Below are 9910 nucleotides of genomic sequence, written 5' to 3' on the forward strand. Positions count from 1 at the left end.
CCTTTTCTTTTCTCACGTGCTCGGACAACTAGCCCGTTTTTTGGCAGGTGCTTGTCTTACTTGGGTCGTTTTCTATCCTTTCTCTGCATTTGATCCCCTGTTATTCCCTTTTCCTTATTCCATCTTCAACCCATGAGTAAAAGATAAGCGTGTCTGATTGGATAACCCCAAACCTTACTAACACATCGTCCCCAGTGTATTTTTGGCATTTTTGAAAATATATAATATTAGGTTCGGCCCCTGCGCTTGGAAAGTGTGTGTTCCGCCCCTACTCATGAAAGAACTCTAATGATCCAAAAAGGGTTTATTTTGTAATATTTTGGATTTATAGGAAGTTAAAGTTATCCAAGTGTCCCAAAAAAAATAATTTTGAGAAACTCTTTTATGAACTCATTCTTTTATAGAACACTTGTGTTTAATGACATTTTTTTAAATAGTGTCATATAATAGCTAATATAACCTTTTTTTTTTTATAAAAGTGTCCTAACACACTTGTTACCATGCTCAAAAACGTCCTATAAACTTATTACAATGTCTTAGATAGAACGTTTTATTTTTTGGTCCTATAAATTATGTCTTATAAAGTGGTTTATTAGAAAGCTTATTTATTGGTGACGTCTTATAAACCCAATTTTGTTGTAGTGATGTGCAATTTTTATAAATATTAATGTGTTTTCTAGTTACATGTGTACGTAATAGGTCATTAGTCATATGGCTTGGTTATTATTCCAAGAATTACGTCGTGTTGTTGCCATCTTATTCTCATCAGAGTTGGTGTCGTCCTTGAATTGCATCTAAACGATGGCTTTAGCTCTTAAATTCGAGAAATTTTCAGGTGGATATTTAGGATAGATACCTAATTAACTCCTTGCACATGTCATAGTTTTCGGTAACCCTATTTTGAAGGACTTGATCGTTGTCTGATGAGTATTATTTATTTTGAATATAAGATAATGTTGGTCCTAGGATGTAATAGCTTCAACAAAATGTGTGTGCCGAAAGGGTGAGTGAATACAAACACAACAAATTTTCACTTTTAATTCTATATTTTGTATTTAAACAAAGAATTACAGATTTATTGTGGAAGCTAGAAAGGTAAGACCTATAATCCTAAACAATCTGACTGGTAAGAGATTTGCTAACACTGAAAGAGTGAGAGAAGAATATATTCTTTCAGATCTGAAGAACTAAGATAGTTCTTCAGATGTTGACGACGATTTTTGCCTAAGAAACTATCACATATAAGTTCTATCAAAACAGGTGAGTAGCAATGTATGACAAGGGTGCCCTTTTATAGCTAATATTGCACTAAATGCTACTATCCAACTTTAATGTGTGTCTTCATCTGATTTGTCGATCCAACATGTTTCTACTCTTTATTTCAGCCTTTATGGTTGATGAAGACACTTATTATCCTATCTAATTCTTTTGTATGTCGAGGGAACAATAAATGATATATGACGTTAACAAAATAGTGTATTAGAACTTATTTTGGGCTTACATGTTGAGCGTGTTCCTATACCAGGAGGAGTGTAGGAGGAGTTGGTGAGTCAAACTTGTTGGATAAGTTTGCACTCCAATATTCGGCTTGCCAATAGTAGTGTTTGTTAGACTACTATTATTTTATCTTGTATTGATCTTCTTTCGGCTAAATGACGAATCAATCCGCTCTGGAAATAATATTGACCTTACTTCAACTAGTCTTCGATTTTAGTGAAGGCTTTGTGTTTTTGGATCGATACAGATAGTTATAAGACTTTTACAAAGAAAAATCCTTTCTTTCCTATTCCGAAATATAAGTTATATATCGGATTCCAACTATAGAATAATTATGATGTAAGAGCATCAGATTCTTAAACTAACTAGAATGAAATGTGGATTCTTGAAAATCAAGAAGGAATGACTAGGATGCTAAGTCAACTGAATTCTTCCATTCGGATTAAGACTAATCAAATTAAAGATTTGATCTCACATTTTATTTGAGTTATAGATCTGATATTGTCTAAAATCCGAAGCTTTGCACCTAACAAAAGTCTAAGTTTCAGATATTAATCCTTTTGAATCATATTTGATTGATGTTGTTATCAGATAAGAGTGTTACAAGATAAATTATAATAATTATTTCTAAGTGTTAAATCGAATGCTACTTTTATAATCTATACGACAATTGAGACCAACACATAATTTCTCTACTTTGTTCTTATGTTTTACATCGTTTAATGGATGACTTGAGCCTTTTTTGTTACTAATTTATATCTTTTATGTTTATGGAGTTTGGATGTGCAAATAATATGTTTTGGTGACTTTTGGGTTGAAAATCAAGATTTTGACATCTGCAACATGGTCCTATAAGGTGATTTTAGGAAAAACAAGATATCTTTGAAGATTTTGATGGATAGATTTTTTGTGTATTTCCACAAGCTAACGGGATATTTGCATATTTGTTAATACCATGATAATTTTGTGTTAGGCAACAAAATCTTTGGATCATCATGTTTATCCTTTGGAGATAGTGTCACAAAATCCTAGTGTATAAAGAATTTTTGTTTTAGTTTTAAGAGACAATTGGGGAGTTTATGAAAAGCTCCAAGTACTTCATGCTTTTGATGGTTTTATGTATTTTCTCTCTTTATAACACCTGTGATTTCGGGCCCTCGTTTGGAGTCTACTTGTGCCTGTTAGGCATTTGATGTTTTATAAAGGGTGGTATATAAATCTAACGAGGATGCATGGGGTTCTAATAGGGCATGAAAAATGAAGAATTCATGCAAAAATAGCTTCGTATAACTTTTCATGCTACTTTGGAATGCGGGCAACTTTCCACGAGTGCTGCTGACTTTTCATACAACTTTAGTCGCGTGAAAAATTGCATTAAGGTCTGTCAAATCTGAAAGGGTCTGATTTTGGGGTTTTCTTTCTCATCTCCTCACACCAATTCTTCTCCTTCTTCATTTTCTCTCTACTTAGAATATTTTGGAGTTCTAAGCCCAACTTTTGGGTCTTTGAAGGCATTCCTTGATGGTTTGAAGAGTTGGTTGTTGAAGGTAATTTTCTAAGACTCTAACCTATCATCTTATAAGCTAGGGTTTTGGGTGTTCTTCACCCACTTTTCATTTCTCCCCTTGTTAGTGTGATGTTAGGGTATTTGTGGTAGAAGAGGTCTTGTGGAAGTATTGGACTTAAGATTTGGAAGGCTTGCTAAGATATATCAAATTTTCACCAAATGAAGCTCAAGCTTTGTTTTTGGAACCTAGATTCAATATAAATCTAGCAAGATGATTTATAGTTGCTTTAAAAACTATATACATGTCAAAATATCCTTATTTTGGGTTTTGAACATGTCTCTATAGGTTTATTTCAGTTTTTATGAGTTTTGTGAATATTTATGCACTTAGATATATTTGGGTCTCTAAATCTTAAACAATGCTTATGATGTGTTTATTGGGTGTTTGAGACATAAATCATAAATTTTTGTTTCAAATGATATTTATTGCAACAAATGAAGTTCATTGAATATTTTGATAATTTGGGGTAAGATGTTATTTTGATATTGAAAAAATGTATCTTGGGTTATTAATATTTTTTTGTTGGTTTAGCCAAACAAGTTGAAGGGTTCACTGACTTTGATTTGAGTCAAATGTTGGTTTGAGATTTTATCCAACTTATGAGCTAATAATGGGGGCACTTGAGCTTTTTGGGTCATAAGTGCATGAATCTTGATAAACGCTTATCATTGCCTTTGTTAGAATTTTAAAAGTACAAATCATGTGAATTTGGACCTTTTGTTGTTTCACTTCAATAAGGTGATGGTTTATGGACCTATGCATGTTATAGGTGTCATGTGTTTCTTAAACGTCTGGGACACATGCCTTTTTTTTGCCCAAGTGGGTTGTGGGGGTCTATTAGGTTGTTTTTAACTTAAATGAGTATTGAGGACAATGGTTCGGTTTAAACGACTCGATGTGGAGCTTTAGACGTAATTTTCATTTGTTGCATATATGTTTGGAAGTTACATGTTTTGAGTGTGTTAGTCATTCAAATGGAGTCATGTAATTTAGTTTGTAATGCACTGGATGCATAAACATATGAGTATGTCGTGTTGTAAAAGTTTTGATGTTCTCACTTAAGTATAGAGAATGGTCACCAAGTCATGGTTTGAGAGCTTGTGGTGGTATCCTATTGGGTCGTGTATGGATCTAGAAGCTTGCGGTGGACTCTATTAAGTCATATATGGAGTTAGGGTCTTGTAGTGGTACTTATTGAAGTCGTATAAGGAAGAACCATTGACTTTTTTTTGGTGAAACTCATCTAGAGGTCGAGTAGATACTAGGATCATTTTGGGAATCTCGTGGTGGTACTCAATGGAGTCGTATACGAGGATTTATGGCTCAAGGTGAAACTCGGGAACGTTGATAAGTGGCTTAGTTTTATGTTCCCACCACATTCGATGGAAAATGGTCTCCCCATCTCCGAAAGGTGTTGCTTTGGGTATTTTGTTACCTATGATTTTGGTGCCATAGGATATAGAGTATTATCTATATATTTGATGTTTTGGAGTGCGAGTCTTACACACATTATGGGTGACTTTGAATATTGGTAATCATTCTAAAAAGGGTACTTGATTTGGAAATAACGAGTTTTGGAAAGATGTTTCTTTTAACGATTTGTGATTTAAATAAATAAGTTGTTAATTAAGGAAATTGTCCACTTTAACAATTTTTGTTTGTATGATAAACTGCTTTAACTCACAAGATGTTAAGTCTAACGTTTTTTCTTATCAACATGTATGTCAAGTCTTAGTAGGATCTGAGTGGTGTTTGGAGCTTTGTAGAGGTTCTAGTAGAATGCTTTAGAGGTGTCATTTGGTTTCGAAGATAGCAGACTTGATGGTTTTAGTAACTCCCGACCAATTGTAATAAGATTGAGAATTAGATAGTCTTGTTTAGAACTTTGATGCATATCTTGTTCTCCTTTTTATGTAAACTTTAAGCATCTTGTTATTAAAGTTGTTTTATTTTGAAAGAGTTTGGAAGTTTTATATTGTCTGTTATTTTATAAATTTAGGGGTGTTACACGTTCATCATCGATTGTCATATTATGTAAAATAATGCATGTAGTTATTATGTCATGTGACACTTATTAATTTTTTCTTTCCAAAAACGATTAGGTCTAAAGAAGTTGGTGATACTTCTAACGTTATCATTTTGAAATGGAAACAAGAAAGTAAAGCAAAGTAGTAAGATATTAATAGTTGTGTACAATGAGAAATACAAAGTTCTAGTCGAATTTATGGGAAGTTTTAGGCATTTGTAGTTGGATAACGTCAATGTATTATCAAATCCATCTTAGTGAACACATCACCAGAGTACTGGGCATCATATTTTCTAGAATCTTGGTTAATATCAGTGAATTGTCAAATCCATGTCAACGCCATTGAGAAACATGGGAATCTTATACTCGTTGGTGTATCATCAATTTGTATAAGCAAATTCAAATACGTGATATGCATTTTCCTAATGCTATAAATAGATGGTGAGTTCTTATTCCAATTCACAACAACCCACTGCTAACCTTTTTAATCAAAATGTCTATCGGTTCTACTACATACACTAAAGATGAAGATAAGCATTTATGTCAAGTTTATATGCAAATTGCTCAAGACCCCATCAAGGGTGTGTACCAAACAGGTGACCACTTCCGGTCTAGAGTGGAGGAAACTTACAACAATGAAAGAGATACAACTTGGAATGCTCATCTGGAAGAGGTCTTTCCAGTCTCGAGTTCATACCATTAAAAAGGTAACAAGAAAATGACATGCATGCATTAGACAATGTAAAAATAGACGTCCAAGCGGTGCTTCAAAAGTTGATATTGGGAGCATAAATGTGTAACATTTTCTTTACCTTATTACTAATTAATTAATTATTGTTTTATGAAGTTGGATTAAGGCAAGTAATGTTTTCTGAAGATCTGAGTTTCAAAATAGGTCGAGTTTCAAAATAGGTTGGAATTTGATCACATCTGGAACATTTTTAAGGATTTTGAAAATTTTAAAAAATAGAAATACTCGTACTAGACCAATATCAATCCCAATTGGTTTGGGAGTGGATTCGACGGAGTCAGAAAAACTCACCCCCTCAATCCGCTAGAAGTGTGTCAAGTTTTTGTTCATAAGTTTATATGACGATGACGATATAACTGATGATTTTTAATCCCAACAACTAATTGGGGTTAAAAAAGCTAAATTAAAAAGAAAAATGAAGGACATCGATTATGGTCAACACCATTGAAGAAGGAAATAAAAACCTTTCACAATAGTTGAAAAAGAGTTGAGAGGCAACACCTATTGAAATCCAAGAAGTTAAGGAGGAAAATAAAATGTTGTTTCGAGGCGTGAACTCAATACACGATCCTTAAGTAGGAGTATGTGTTCAGGCTAAACAAGCACGAATTTTGTAAAAAATGGCTCAACAACATCAAGAAATGCCGCCTAAAACTACTTTGTATGAACAACATTTCAGTGATCTTGGAGGATCTGGAACTAGATTATTGGAATATATATCTCGGTTATGTATATGCGTATTTTGGTGGTTATTATGCATTTTAGCTTGTTTGTCCATCTATTAGTTAACTTTAAGTTCATATACTAAAATATAATTAGGGCAAAATGTCCAAAATAGCAATTTACTTTCATTTTTTTATAGCAATTTACTTTCATTTTTCATTATTACATTCAAATTATTTTTTTTATTAAGGTATTGTACTTTTTTTTTTTACCCGGTATAGTATTGGTTGACCAATTACCTTTTAAACCGGCTTCTCTTGTTGACGTGTCATATTTAAAATAACATGGAAGACACATAGGATATGTTTACGTGGCATTAAAAAGAAAAAAATCTCTTTTTCTTTCTCTTCTCCCCCTCTTCCCTTCTTCTCTTTCCCTTCAGGGAACCTTAGTTTTCTGGTGCATGTGGTTCGCCCCCACCTGAACGCGTATTTGGCTTGCTTTTAGCGTTTAGTGTTTTTGTCTTGATAAGAGGGGCCTCCCCCCTCTACCAAAAAAGAAAAAGAAAAATCCTTTTAAAAATATATATATCTATATATATATATATATATATATATATTAAAGGAAGAATCAAATGGTTGTTCAATGAAAAGCTTTTGATTTTATTTTTTTTCATTATTTTAATTTTTTTTACTATACAGTCAATACATTAATTGCTACCCCATTCATTTTCTTAATTTTTTTAACTCTATTTTCATTATTCTATAAAAGAAATTTGAATCCACAAATATATAAAACTATATATAATTTATTTATATCAATACATGCATGTTTTTAATTACATGACAATTGAAAAAAATAAATCATCAAAATTAAATATAGGTGAAAATTTTGAAATACAAAATACAATCTAAAATAATGTGGTGTAATGTAAATTATTATTGTTCGTAATTCATAAATCGTATTGTCATGTCCAACATAAATCTTCAAACTATGCAACGCATTTATGCGACTATCAATTAGTCAAGGCTTTGACTGATCAACAATTTCGAATTTCATAAAATCATTATAACATGCATTGTTGATCCAAATTCTGCAATATAAAAGAGTCATTTTAAAAAGTATAAAAACAGAACTACTATAATCACTTTTAGAAAGAAAAAAAACGAATTTACTAACAAAAGAAAATTGAACCAAATACATATATTTTCTCTTCTCTGAAATCTATAACAAACAAGTGGGAGAGACATGATTCGGACCTAGCTTCAACAGATTTACAATTTGTCGCTTTTGACCACTCTCCCGTTTCCAGGCCAAGCCCTTCCCCTCATTTAAAACTAAATGTTCCCAAGACTTTTTAATCTTGAGGGGGATACTCGATGAGGGGTAGATTAGATGGTTGAGTTCCAGTGAGAATGAGAGTTAATATGAGAAGCGTAAGAATGGATCTCTACCCTTGCATGCACATTAGGATGAGATGTACCGAGATGTATCCAAAAGGTTTTTTTGTAAAACCTTGAGATATTAAGGTGACACCATGAGAATTGAGTATATTCTCATATGGTGAATTTGTGGTTGAGTTTTAGTTGTCCCACATTGGTGAAGAGTTAAAGATTTGAACAAAGTGAAGTGCATAAAAGATGGATGGGTGCCTTTGGCAACATGATGTTTGAGTCTTCCTCAAATCTTGACTAAAGATGATTTTCATCATCTCACATTGGTGGAAATATTTGGAAGAAGATGATGGATGTATGAAAGCATGATGGCTGATTTGAAACATATAACCATTGTTGAAATCAAAACCAACCAATTAGTAAAATTATTGTACAAAATACACAATTAAAATCTTTATCTTTATATATATATATATATATATATATATATATATAAAAGGAAAACTTGTGGTATTGAGGTAGCACCATGAGAATTGAGTATTTTCAAATATTGACTTGTGGTTGAGTTTTAGGTATCCCATATTGGTGAAGAGTTAAAAGATTTGAACAAAGTGAAGTGTATAAGAAAGGTGGATTGGATGCATTTGTGTCAAATCATGGGATTTGCTTCATAAGGTTGTCTTATTTTGGATGACCCTCTTTAAAATGTATAACCATGGTTGGGATCAAAACCAACCAAATGGTAAAAATATATTTTAATGTATATAAAAGGAAAATCTTGGGATATTAAGGTGACATCATGAGAATTGAGTATTCTTAAATGATGAATTATGATTGAGTTTTAGTTGTCCCATAGATGAAGAGTTGAAAGATTTGAACAAAGGAAAATGAATAAGAAAAGTGGATGAGATGTCTTTGTGTCAAATCATGGGGTTTGCATCATAGGGTTGTCTTATTTTGGATGACTCTCTTTGAAATTTATAACCATGGTTGGAATCAAAACCAACCAAATGGCAAAAATTATAATGCAAATATAAAAGTGAAACCAAAGATGATGACTTGACAACATGAGGTTTCTTTGTTCCTCAAATTTGAAATAATGTTGACTTTCATCATCACACATTGGTAAAAAGATGATAGTTTGAAAAAAGATGATGGATGTATAAACGTGTGATGGAACTTTAAAATCTATAACAATAGTTGAAATCAAAACCAACCAATTGGTAAATTTTTTGTGCAAAACGTATGCAAATGATACATTTTTTCTTAACAAGAGTTGTGTTTATTGTAGTACTTGTAATAACAATGTAGTTTACGTATCTATTATATCACTTGTATATACATAGAATGAAAGTGTTGACTTAATGACGTGCTTTCATATGATGTTAGTATTCTTTAAATCGTAGTTTACGGTGTTGGAGAGAGCGTTATAAATATAAATACAATCCAGAGTTTTCAGACACATCATACTTCCGCTCGAGTTGAGGCTTTTACGGTTTTTTCTTAAATTGAGTTTTGATTATTGTGCAATATGCAGTGTCGAATACTAGTAAGTTATAGAGATTTTACACCGAAATCTATTTTGACGAGGGGAAAAAGAGAGGAATGAGGAGAAAAGTATCTTCTTGAAACTTATTTAGGAGAGAAAAAGATAAAAGAAAATAATGATGTTTTTCTTCCAAATGCAAATACAGGAAGGTGAACAAAAGAATTCCAAAAACCATCTTTTTTTTCCTTTCTCTTCTTATACTCAAAATCCTATTTCATGCACCAATTTACGAAAACAATAATAATAAATAGAATCCAAAGTTTGACCACAAAAAGGAATTATTTTCATTTCTATTTTCAAGTCTGACAACTTAGTTTTTTGGTTGTGGGCTTCAAACGCACTGCCAGTGCTAGACTTAGTGCTAGTGCTTAAAACTTTGTCTTAAATGTTTATTAATGTAGTATATATATATATATATATGTATGTATGTATGTATATATATATATGTATGTATGTATGTAT

This window comes from Cynara cardunculus (assembly GCF_001531365.2).
Source record: "Cynara cardunculus var. scolymus isolate 2C chromosome LG 2, CcrdV1, whole genome shotgun sequence".
Classification (NCBI taxonomy): domain Eukaryota; kingdom Viridiplantae; phylum Streptophyta; class Magnoliopsida; order Asterales; family Asteraceae; genus Cynara; species Cynara cardunculus.